The following is a 13,880-nucleotide window of genomic DNA, read 5'->3' on the forward strand; positions in this document are numbered from 1 at the left end:
CCATCTCACCTTTACCATTGAAAAGTATTTTGAAATTGCCATGGCGTATCCCCCTTTTACTGATGTTTTGTTCAAGCTTTGTGATTGCATCCTGAATATGTTGCTGTATATTCTCATAATTTTCCCTAGATTTATTCCCCTCCTGTAAAATTTGGGTTACCACTAAACTGAGAAGTTTCTCAGTACATCTAGCCAAACCATGCATTGTGCACATAACAGTTTGACTTAGGGGTATACTGCTGAGCAGTGAATTTGGATGCATCCTTGAAATTAGCTGTGGCAAGCTTGTTCTGAGTCCTGAAACAGAACACGTCTTCTGCTTGGACTCCTTATCACACTCAATATATGTGGCGATGGAATGGATCGACTAACCCTTGTTCAGCCTCAGCTTCGTTTTGATGAATTCATGAACTAAATTTAATTGGATTCCGAAAAGGGTCCATTTACGCATCGGGGAGCATAGCATGGGTAGGGCGTGCTGACTTGATAACTTTATGTTTATTGTGAAAAAGGATGTCGAAGTGGTTTCTACACGCATACACACATCTACACACATACACACAAACAAACACAAAAAGACACACAAATTGCACATACACTGTTACGACAGACAAAAAGGCAGTGAAGTCAGCGATTTGTTTAGAATAAATCTATAGAATTCATCATTAAGTAAATTGATGACGTACAAACTGTAAACATTTTTAAGGTTACTTATCTCAGCTAGGACTGCACAAAACTCTTAGTCTTCAGACAGTTGTGTGCAGAGCGGGACATTGATGGGTGGGGAAGTACTTGTGCTGGCAGGCTTGAGTTTGATTCGACCCGTATAGAGTTACCAGAACAAAGCCCGGCATGAGTATTAAGGTCAAAAATAGTTTTGAAGTAAATACTGAACTGATCCCAAAAGTCCATTCTAAAGTCTGTACTTTCCCGTATTTTTGTTAAAATGATTCCATCCTGAAGACATCAGAATAATCAAAATATTATAGATCAGATATCAGAATTATCTATAATTTATATTGATGTGCTAATTACTGTTCTAAAAATATCTTTAGTTTTAGTCATTATGACCTTCGAGAAAGTTCTAAACATTACTAATTGAATTCAAGGTAATGGAGGAGGCGATCTTAAACACGTGACCTTCGGAATATTCTAGAATAATAAATCTCAGGCCATAGTTCGTGGGCTGGCGGTTTTACCAAAAATACCATGAAACAATTGTGATTTAATTTTTATCAAGCACAATTTGGACAGCTTTTGTGTTGAAATTATTTATTCCGACATATTAAGTGTTTAACATTCAATATTTAACTGTACAATACTTCTCTGGAGTCAATTTTGAATTGGGTGTGGAAAGCTAGGGATAGGGGTACAATATTCTTTCCTTGATGAAATGCCTATGTCCTATGGTTTTAGAAAACTTAGATACTGGTCTTTCTAAAATACTTAAGGTTTAATAACAAAATACGACGTCATAGAATTGGATAATTTAAATCAATTTTTCTGGTAATTAAGTATTTTTAACCGAGAAAAATACGATAACTATTGTTTCCTTCCAATGAAGCAAATCAAACAGATTTACTAATTGCAATGTACTGAAGAAGAAAGTAAATGTCAAAATAGGGTATTCACCATGCAGTAGTGTCTCTAGTCACTAATTTGCAAGTTTTCCTATATCGGTATATCGTGAATGGGCATTTTATCGGTATGCAATGAACTGATGCACAGCTTTAAAAAGAAGACTTTAAACGCGCCATAAAAGTCATATTGCCACTTTCTACTTAAAGTTAAGAGATCGTTGATGACTGTCTATTTTTAAATTAGCTTTTTAAATATTTTTCTAAAAAAATGTTTTTGATAAGACGTATTTGGAAAATTGTCTATGCCTCCTTGTCTTACTTATACAGCAAGTAATACTATCAATTTATTAGGCCGTGGGCTAGAGGGGACGTCTGCATACACCCCACCCACCCGACAGGAAAACAATCTAATATTATTGTACATATTTATTTAAAACGTTCTCCGATAAGTGATCCACGGCACGAAGAATAAGCTTTTGCTAGCCAACAGCTAGTCTCAGTGTTCATCCTTTTGTTCAGTACGTCCGTCCACTCGTCCGTCCGTGACATGACATTTCGCAGCTTCGTGCCCCTACATGGGATACTCAAAAACACTGCAAATATTTTTTTCTTCTGAAATATAAAATGTGAAAATAAAATAACAGGACTGATGTGATTGGCCATTTTTTGCGAGCAATAATTGACAACCTGTAACGTTTGACAAGTTCCTCCACAGTCGAGCCTGAAACGTACATACCAGTTGGTTACCGTTTGTGACCATAGCAGCCTCGTTTGATTGAATATTTATAATGTACACTTATGTTCAAGATTTCGGCTAAAATCCGCTACGTGTTCTATAAATGTATTTAGGACTAGCTGTAGATAAATAGAATCTTATTTTTCTTTTCTTTTTGTAAATATTGAATCAATGGTTCTCGCATTTATTAATGAACCTGAATCATGTGACTATGTTCACCTTGCGTGAGTGGACCATGAATGATGAACACATGGCCCGACTGGTCGAGACTATGCGTTAGTTTGGAAGTCACGTCCGTTCGTACATGCCTGGTGCATGCAGCTACTTTCGCGGCATGTTCGAGCGGCTCGCTATGTAGCAGTTTTTCAACAGCTACGTCAAAACATATACTCTGATTAAGCGGCTGCGGTAATTCCTGACGGAGCTTAGCTTGGTGTAACCATGTATAAAAGCTCGTAGACTTGAGAACCTTCCGACTTCTGGATGTTTGGTGAGAAAAATGTATGTGCAGCCGAAGGGAACATTCAGAGCGGAGCATATAGTGAAAATAAGTGATACGATAAAGGAGACGTCCAACAAACGTTTCATTTAATAGTTTTTATGAGACCTAAAGCGCATTATTCATCAGGCATTGACTGAAGGTGTTAATCATGTCTTCGACACTCAACTTGAACTGTAAGGCATGTCAGAACGTACGGTGGTGTCATTTCACAAACATTGTGATCTTTCGTTCAACTTTATAAGTAGTTAATTTACTGTCGGGGGGGGGGGTATAAGCCATTATTTCGGTACGCGAAATTTTTCCGCGTTCGAGGGGATTAGCCTAGATGGTTTGTGCTGGCCACATCCCCTCATGACCAAGTCATTTTTAATATTGTTACCTTTTAATTGTTTGAAGTGACTTCACTGACAGGTTGTGTTACTGTAGGATTATTCCTGAATAATTAACTATATTCAGGTGGCATAACTGTGCTTGTTTTCGCATGTCAGGATTTTTTAAGATGTAATTTTAATCAATTGATTTCTTATCAATTAGATAATGAACAAAGTAACGGGCGTGCAGTGGTATGCCAGGAACCGGGAGAAGAACGAGAACCTTTTGACCAGGTTCGAACTTCCGTTTGGTGTTTTTGACGGTCTGCCCAGATGCCTCAAGATTTGCTCAGGCTAATTCACATGCCTTCACAGTCGGTATGAAATTCTGATAGATATTGCAAACGATTCAGACAATCATCGTCATCTCATTACAATTGCTGTGTGATAAGCTTAAGCAGCCCATGGACTGTATGTCAAAATAAACTCTCAAATGGACTAAAACAAGGGACTCATAATTGACTCTCTACCAGATATGAGAAGAAATTAAATTCCTTCATCTCATTGCGCTGCTCAGTCAAAATAATATATCCTGATTGTATTTTTCAAGGCTGGATGAAGTCGCTACAGAGCACCTTGCGCTTCTTATGATAGGCCAAGAACATAAACAATTTAATGCCTAGCTGATGACTTGTTGAAAAATTCAACCCATGTTGTTTGAGCCTTGATCAAACTTGACAGATTTTTGAAGGCCAAATAAAGTGGAGAATTTGACTACAGTTTTCAGTTGTATTGCTTATAGAAACTGAGTTGGTGTACACATTATTGTCAGAGAGAGCTCATTTCCTGATCTAGTTTTAGTAAGGGCCCAACACAGTATATGATTATCCTATAAAATGGTTCTTCAAATGCAGGGATTTCCCTGTAAATGGGCCTTTGGAATTGTCTGATTTTGTTCTTCTTGCCGTTTGACATATGTGACAAGTTTATAAAAATGTGCTACATCCTTACTAAGGTAGTTTTCTCCCGACTCCTAAATGACGATCCCGGGGATTTTCATTGGCAAGGCAAATATTTCAGCATGATAGGACTTTTGAACTGGTATTTGATATTTTATGACCTGATTGTCATCAGCCAAGACGCCTGGAAGTCCCCATTTACGCACGAGAATACAAGATTTTGCATAGTAACAAGCAGGACTATCTAAAGCTTACTTCACCAACACCTGTCAAACAACCGGAAAGTATCTGGATCCTTGTGTTGTTCGTAAATAAGATGTTATCTAGAAAATGTGTGACCTAGGTCGGCAGACGTTTTACTGGAGGTTTCAGATAGACTAGGGATAACGGAATGATCTGTATCAAACAAAGAGGTCAACCTGTGTGACTCTTTTTGAGCATATTTTGATTCTCAGAAATTTATTTGACAAGGCTAAAATAGCAGCACAGACAGGATACAGGTACATATCAGGTATTTCCTGGTCAATTTGCTCCGGGTATTGATTTCATCTAAGCTTATCAGTCACTGGTGGATTTGTAATGACCTTGTCCCAAACAAAGTCGTTTCCAAGAAGAAGGTGAATCCCTGTAAAAGGCAAAAACAGGCGTAATACCCAATGTGACAGGTCCAGAAACAAAGTCAGCAGGAATGTAGTCACTAAAAATCTAACCCCCTTGCCATGGTTAGGGGAAGACAAATCAATAGACCAGATTTAAACTGAATGTGCTAACGTTGTTTACAACACGTTCATTACGTAGTAGTACACTTCATAGATCAATCAGATATCTGTCAGACCATTATATATAGCAGGTTTCATCAACATTCGAACTGTACTCTCGGAATTAACTGACTCATTTATTTACAAAACTTTGTTTAATATGTAAATAAGCTGTTTATTAACTTGACACTGCTCACTGCTTCATGGGGCAATAGATATCTATAAGATCAGCATCTGTAGCATGTTTTAACGTTATAATTGAGTGATTTCAACAATTAACGAAACTTCATTAAACACGCAATGACGCTTAATTAAAGAGGAAAGTCCAGCGCCGTGGGCGCACAATAGGCAACGTCGTAGTGACGTTGGTTGTTGGCAAACACTGGGCGGGATGGTTAAACACTTGCTTAGTCGTTGGCTTATCAGAATAAAATAAACTATCTTTTACACCAGGAACTACCAATTATCACCTCTGCCTGAATATTACGGAAGTGTGTAAGGTTCACACTACATTATAACTAGGGTTTGTGGAGTGGTCGAGGGGCTGTGGTCTGGTCGACAGACCTTCCTTGACTGTGATTTCTTCTCTACTAAGGTGACTGTATGCCGTACGTTTTGAGTTCGAATCCAATCAAAATTTACTGAATTCAAATCACAGTCGTTTTGTGGTTCGATAGACAGCGATGCGATGACCGCTGTGGTATGCAATAGAAATACATGTATACTTTAGGAAGTTATGAAACAGAATGGGCCGCTCATGTATCGCCGAGTTCGGAGACGAATTTCCATCATACAATTTACTCAATAAACAGCAACGATGTATGGCTTTCAATGCATCTCTGAATTTCTGCTAACTTTTTTGCGTCTAAGTAGATGTGTGCATATTCCGTTGCGATTTCAAACGGTACCCGGTTTTCAACCCCTGGTTTCAACCCCGGCTTTCAACATGGAACGGATACTTTCTCACAACAGCAGCGGGTGATTTGAATGTGAAGGCGCTGTGATTGAAGCCAGTAGTTGAAATGGACATATTATTACGAGCTTCGGAAGGAAGATAGAAAACGAAGGTCTTGACTTAGTTCAGGAGAGAATTTCCTCGGGCACTGTATTGAGTTCAAATCTAGCCCTGAACATCTCGTGCTCGGTGCAAGCGCGCAAACTAGACGTATAAACAATAAGGGGAAAGTCTAGCCATGGATGTAAAAAATCGTCTCTAAGGACGGCAGCAGATTGTGATCGTAAGCAATCGTAAGTTTGAACCTTCTACTGTTTGTAGCTTTATGGCTTTTTTGGTTGTAGATAATAGCCTGTCATTGGTAAAAGACGTCGCGCGGCCGGGTTACACGCAGCTTGCAACGGAAAAAAAACTTGTGAATTTGAAAAACAAATCTTCACTCATTCGTAAGCTTATTTTCAGTGTAATTTTGGTATTTCGAACAAATCACAGAAAAGGGTGAAGAAATTTTGAGTAAAACTGATTTAAAACGTTACGATCCCCAGTTTAGAGTTTGGTATGCAACAGCATGACCCGAAGTATGAATAAGCGCAGGTTGCATATCCGGTTACCTCGGATAGGTAACCTCGGAAAACATCGACGACCGTTCGTAATATGCAAATGACAAATGACACAGTTAAATATATGTTGGATCAGTATCTGCAGCAGATTTCGTCAAATTAGGTGCAGTTGTATCAGAATTATATGACTAATTACAAAACGTCATTAATATTCAAATGGGCTGTTTCTTAACTTGACAGTTGTCAATGCTTCTTAGTACAATTAGATATCTGTCAGATAATTTTTGTAGCAGGTATCAAATTTTGTGTAGGATTTTACGAGTTATATCATTAATTACACAAGTTAATAAAATATGCAAATAAGCAGATGGTTGACATGACAATCACAGTATCATTATAATGTTCTGAGAATGTCATAAGTGAAAAGTTTCATGAAATTATGTGCACTATTTCTAAAAATATATGTCGACACTGTCATTACTATCTCCATAGAAAACCATTTAATGAAAAACTGATGTTTGGTAACATCATTAATATGTTAGCCACACCAACCAAAATCAAATCAGTTCTTGCAATGGCATACACTACCCGTGTACCAAACCTGACTTGAATTTGTTCGGGCGATTTTTAGTTATCGTGTAAACAGACAGACAGTCAGACACACTGACAGACAGACACACACACACACACACGGTCAGACAGACGATAGACAGATATTGCTACGACATTAGCTCACGTGTGTGATTACGCGAGCTAAAACGGCACTAAATCATCATGAATAAATGGTTCGAAATACTCATAAACTATCTTAAGAAGAATTTTACCTTGACCTTATTTACTTGGGATAAAAGGGGTTAAACCTTGCACACATTGTTAGACTCCAACTTAGATGGTGAAAAAATAAGCGTGTGGGCAAGATCTACTTTGCCCACTCTTCGCATCACATTTTCCCTTCACTTTGGAGATAGTCTGACACTAAATGTCCATATTTCTTACTATTATGACAAGAGGAGTACCAACTTGTTTATGATAAGGCCATTGAGACGGGATCTGATGATGTAGGAATATTAAGTGAACTCTATGGACAGTTGACATTTGAGTTCCTAATGTCTTTTATGAAATTCTTTGACGGAAAGAACGGAGTCACATTTTCTGCACTGTTTTGGTAAGAAAGGACCGCATGGTCTGCTGACAATGAAGTTTTTTTTAACAATGAATATCATAAGCCAAACGTGCAGCAGCTTCTAACGTATCTACCTTTTGTCCATTGAAAAGGGTCCTGATGCCACATCGAATGCACCTTTTAATTACCTCAATCAAAATGAGCTACCGTAATTATGCATGATCTTGACAAGTTTTCTCAGAAGATCACCTATGGCCAAACAGTTGTTCCATTTTTATACAAAGACAACATACTTTTATCCTTCGCCTTCTCCCCGTCCGGAAATATATGACAATAAGTCTCCGGAACCAAGTCATAGCCTTTCGGGTTTCATTCCTTCACAGTATCATAATCTGAAGCCTTTTACTGAAGATTGAAAGCAACTATTTAAATATTTGGCATTACCCAACATAGCATTCTACAAAAGCACAGCACATAACCTTCTTCGCCCCTCCGAACTCGGTGCAACTTTCTCAAAATAGAGGAAATGTTTTTCAACAAACTTTTTGGGAAAGGGTGGAAGTGAGCGTAAGTGTTTAGTAATGTCAGACTTGCCTTAAGAGGAATTTTTTATTGAATTTCAAGCTCTAAACGTTTAAATTCTAACTGTAGTAGATGTTCGTCTATTTTGTAATGTCATTCCCTTTCTATTTCCTCTATCTCTTTCACCCATTCCCTGTCTTCAATTTCTAGTCTTCGCTGCACTGCATGCCCGAAGGCCCTCAATCTTGTTTCATATTAGCGTTTCACTTTTTCAACACGCATACGTCGAGTAGGCGTACAGAGAGTCAAAGTTGGCTTCATCGCTATGTTTAAAATTTCGCCAAACTATCTCGCTTCTCAGCTCAATATTTACAAAATTTCCTTATACGTTGCTCTTTCCATGAAAATATTTTGGCACTTAATTCATGGCGGAATTTGAAGATACCTGTGTGATATCTATTCAATGCAAAAATAGATGAAAAAATACTCAACAGCCAAATGCCCATAACTCGTCATTTCAGAATTATAAGAGGGAAACTCAAAAAAATAAAACAATAGAGCTGTAGCTAACTTTCATTGTATCATATATTGTTAGAAATTACGGCGAAATGAAAAATTTAAACAAGAGGTTTTTTTAGACCTACTTTTATCTAATGGTGCTGCAAACAAGCTCGATTTTCCATAGAGAACGATGGCGTACAATTCACTGAACACTTTGCACACTTCTTGCCGGTGCAAATTCCTTAATTATTGGCGAATGATGGAGAAAACTAGTATAATTAATCTTTGATTGATATACAAAATTCTTATGAATTTCTTCACGAGACTTGTTTATTTTCATTTATTAATTCCGGTCACTGAAATATACTGTTGTCATCAATAAAATGGCGATCTGACGGCATGTACACAGGCAGAACAAGGGCCTTAACTTGACGCATTTTCATCAGTAAGCGTCTCTTAAGTTAAACAGCCCAAATACCAGTCAAGTTGTTGTCCTTTAAATCAACTTTGGGCGAATATGAACGATTGAAATCGCAGTAAACTGAAAAAAAAACACAAACCGGAGCCAAACGGGTACAGAGTCGTTTATCGGAAATTATACAATGTCGTATTGCATACTCGCGGATCGCATGTCGTTCCAAGCCTACAATGGCGCCAAACTTGGCCAAAGTGTGCCAAAATATGCTGAAACATAAAAGCATAAAAAATTTAAAAAATGTCGACGATTCAATCTGAGTATGAGAAACCAACAGATATGTATATGTTATGGTATGTAAGTCAATGTATATGGGTTTTTGAAGAAATTTTCATGACGTGATCTGAACACATGAGCGCAAGCCAGCATATTTCGAATGATATTTTATCGAAAATAGTTGATACAATGATCGCTATTTTCATTAGTAACCTGCCAAAAGCAATATGAGGTATAAAATATGCTTCCCAGAAAATGAAACAGTCAGGCATACTGTCGTCCCGAAGAGCCACCTTTCTTTCTCTCTGTTCCGCTTGTAATTTTTCTCAAGGGAAATTGTAATTCCACTTGTAATTTTTCTTTTCAAGGGCCTATTTTAAGCTTCAAATTGGCCAATATGTCTTATTCTGATTGCTTGAGTTCTACAGCAGATTCAGGCATATAGTCCTTTTTAAAGCAGATTCATCAAGTTTGTCAAAATTTACTACATTTTTACAATATTGTAGTGAATTTCCTTCTTTTGCCCTGATCTTTTGTCTCCTACTTTACGAAAATCAGCCACTGTAATCAAGTAATATTTTTCTGAGAGAATCGAATATATCCTGATCAAGGTCGTCAATAAATTCGTCTGGCTTGAATTTCGCCATGATGAAAAATAGCTAAATTCACAATATGCACTGAGGCACCGAATTTACAGTAATTGGGCAAAAAATGGTAAAATGTTGTCAAATCTACACGGAATATTCAATCCAAGGCAATCCCCGCTTTCGGTTATGACAGAAAAAAGCCGTAATAAACGGTTGAAATGATTGTCTTTAAAATAGATTTATTGAAGTAACACTTAGTCAAGTGATGCAATAAAACTGTAAAAGTTTAACGGCTACTTATCTCAGCTTGGACATCACAAAATTCCTAGTCTTCAGAGAGTTGAGTGTGGACATGGGCACTGATGGGTGAGGAAGTATTTTGCTTGCAGGCGTGGGTGTGATTTGAAACGTGCAGAGATCATGGTCCAGCCTGAGTGTGAAGGTCAAAAATAGTCTTAAAGTAACCATTGAAGTGATCCTTAAAGTCTGTCTTAAATGGATACTGCCCCATATTGACATTAAAATGATTCCAGCAAAAAATATCAGAGCAATTAGAATTTATATTGATATGCTGATTAAAAGTGTCTTCACTTTTACTGAACATGACCTTCCAGAAAATTTGAAGCATGACTTATTGAATTCAAGCTTATAGAGACGATTGGTCTTCAATAGATGAACTTCAGAATGTTCTAGATTAATTTAACTCTGAGCATGGACTGAGGTGAATGATGTACCTAACAACACGCATGAGAAATAAAACACAAACAACAAAATAAGAAGCGAAATCAAGCGCGAATCCATGTGAAAAACAACAATAGGCATACGCTACAGGTATAAATTAAACATGCAAAATTTATCCCTAAAATCTCATGGTTCACGCGACATTTGATAAATAAATCCAACAGTGCTAGGCCCGGGAATCCGATCATCTGACTGTAATATATTGGGATATATTCTGAGAATTGGATCATCCAAGAACTACTAGACTGACACTTTTATTGAACTGTACTGCGCATGTTAGCAGTTTTCGTGCAAGAACTCAAAGCAGAATACATCAATTATATGTTTCTAAATACTACACTGCTTTCACCCAAACATCACAAATATAAGAAAACAGTTTTTGCAAACGCGTTACCCATGCTGAATTAAAATACCAGTCCCTTAACTTCATTTAATTTATTTTCACCATTAATAAGATTGATTTGTCATCAAGCCATAACGTCTACAAGAGGGTAAATGCTGTTGAAAAATATTGTTATACCTTTTCAGTTTTTTTGGTGTGTAAAAATCAATGAAGTAATAATAGAAAGTTCGAAGTAAAATTGAGATACTTCAGACAATAAAATATTGCGTTTATATGAAAGGTGCGTTGTTTACAGGGTAATTTGGTGGTGTCATTTTGCACACGATTTCTATTTGAAAACATAAGAATAATGAGTTACAGTAGATTAGGTCACATCATCTTTTTACCTTTAGGGAATTTGATTGCAACAATTACTCATTTATTAATTGCAGGATACAAGGCAATACCCCTTTGCTACCCTGATAACTATATCTGGAACAAGGTTGACGGTACACTCACTGAGCAGATTGGCATTCCAAGGAAAGGATTCAAACTTAATGAAGATGCCATTTCGTGCATAGAAAGTATTGATCTCCCTGTGTGCCTGGTCTCGATAGTTGGCGACTGTTGCACTGGGAAGTCGTACGTACTCAATAGATTACAGGATGGAATGGAAAGACGATCTTTTTTCGGTGTATCATCTTCGTTGAAAGGTTTTACAAAAGGTAATACAATCCCAAAAATGCTTTGCCTACGTTGGGTTTCCAACAAAGGAAAGGACACCGCTTGCTTCTCTTTAACCGTTCTAATTTTTTAAATATAATATTGATCTAGAGTATTTCACATTGCGTTGTGCATATTGATAAGTGTAACACAACTACGCAACATTGTGCGATTTTAGGTGTAGAATATGTGAGAGAAATAACAACATATTGCAAAATGAAGGCATAGGCAGCGATATCAATTGTAATGCACTTGCTTAAAGATCCATTACCTGTAACTTTGGTCATTTTTTATTTGTTTGTTCTGTGTATCATCTGCAGTTTCTAGTTTGAATCTCTGAATCATGGAGAATTTCCTAATATTTAGCTCATAAGTATACCCTATATGAGTATAATCTGCTTTGTTATTGTTTAAATTTTGTATTCAGGTCCGGACTAGAATGCATTTATCAACAATAACAATGGTCATTTCACATACACAGGCTGTGGTGGCAAGCAAGACACTATGCATTGGTCATGATGATCGAATTATAGTAAATTGTGTAGTTGATACATTGAAACAGAGTAGTGAAAAATAGTCAAAGTTACAGCTAATGTCCCTTTGGACAATCATAAGTGGTTGAAATATTGTCTTTCCTAATGACGAAACAGCTTAACTGGTTTTCAATGGTTTTTACCAGTCGATACTTAATCCATAAATTACTGCGAACAAAATCTTCATCTTTGCTACATATTCTACCTGGTCTCTGAGCTATCAGATGGCTCTATAAGTTCTCCTTCTGTGGAGATGCAAAAGTATGTCGCCTGGGTGGTGACAAAAGGATAAGAAAATCGAGGATGGAAAATTGCAATGCAATACAACACAACATACTGTTTACTGTCCCACCTTGGGCAATTAGATTTCGACAGTAAAAGAAAAAACATGAACCGCGGAATTGTGACGAATTCAAGCACTCTAAAAACTTTAGCAAACCAAATAAAAACAAATGGGTGCAGGAATAAAATTTCCATAAAATTGTTCAAAAGTACTGGAAATAATGAAGTTGCGATACATTAATAGAAAAAAGAAATAGTCTATGTAACTCTGTTCAAAGATCCAATCGTTTTGTTTATAAAAAGTGTTTGATCTGTTGGTTTATAAAATCCCAACTCTTAACGACGACAAGACGGAGGCGGATCAAACTTGTGACGTAATGGGCGTTGAAACTTAGTATTTAGGACAAAAGCAGTTTTATGTATAATGTGCTTCTCAAAAATCGGAAAGTCTGTAAGTCTGTTCTGTTTTTCTCCAATAATATTGCTGCATATGTAGACTATCTTACACATTTCTTTTTGGTCCTTCACATTCAAGTTCCCACAGCTAACTATACTAGCAAATAGCCTTTAGTAGATCCATTTACACAACGAGTTACATTCGAGCTTACTGGGGCTATGTGTATCTCTTCAAGTTATAACATAACATCTTCGGCTACTAACTTTTAGTCTTTATCTAATATATATTTTATTTCATAAAGAGCGCATTACATGATAAAACATATTGATGCATTTTTCATTAAAGAAGGACAAACGAAAACAAAAATGTATTGTTAGAGTATAGTCATACAGAAAATACGGTATGGTTATAATAGATCAGCTCGATATACGGGTATATATGTATAGAATGACTCAAAATATAGATTAATACGACTTTGACATCGTCTAGTGTCTGAAACGCAAGCAGGCATCACAGTTATGTATTGGAACAGTAAGACCCGATGACTGGGAGGCTCTATCCGCCTAGTAAGCCGCGTGCCGAGAATTAATGTTACTTGATATCACAAGTTCAAAGATTCCGGTAACCATTTCACTCACCGACCACACTGCTTACTTTTTCTTCCTGGTCTTTACTGAGAAGAGGAAAATCCAGCTGTGAGATGTCATGTGCCGTACGGACTCACGCATCCCACAATGTCAATGTCTGCACTGCTGACTAAGTCTTCAGCACAATCTGCAGGGGCGTCGATGAAATCTTGCGGTTATTACTTGTAAATAATTATCTATCTATCTTTGTGTCACTCTTGTAAGCGCTGACTGTCAAAACCTCGCAGTACAATGCATTCCTCTGTGCTCTGCAAAGCTCCTGGTTGAGTTCTCGACATAGCCAGCAGTGTTCTTACTGATGCAATCTGAGAGATTAATAACACATTATGATGGCTTAATGCTCATCCTGACTTACACTTAGGTATGTTACAGAGTTTCACCTCGTTACATCTCACAAACTTAAAATTTTGAACGATACTACATGATACAGTTAAAGGCCAAGTAAGAAAT

The 13,880-nt window shown here is 37.2% G+C and overlaps 1 protein-coding gene across 1 annotated transcript in view; it reads left to right on the top strand.

The window, feature by feature from the left end:
- LOC139124556 (uncharacterized) overlaps positions 1–11,573 on the top strand; it is an 85,035-nt gene extending 73,462 nt beyond the window's left edge. Inside the window, exon 4 of the mRNA XM_070690693.1 lies at positions 11,301–11,573. The gene's annotated coding sequence lies outside the window, so the exon portion shown is untranslated. The remainder of the gene's footprint in view (positions 1–11,300) is intronic.
- Positions 11,574–13,880: the final 2,307 nt, after the last annotated feature.

Source organism: Ptychodera flava, chromosome 3 (genome assembly GCF_041260155.1).
Source record: "Ptychodera flava strain L36383 chromosome 3, AS_Pfla_20210202, whole genome shotgun sequence".
NCBI lineage: Eukaryota > Metazoa > Hemichordata > Enteropneusta > Ptychoderidae > Ptychodera > Ptychodera flava.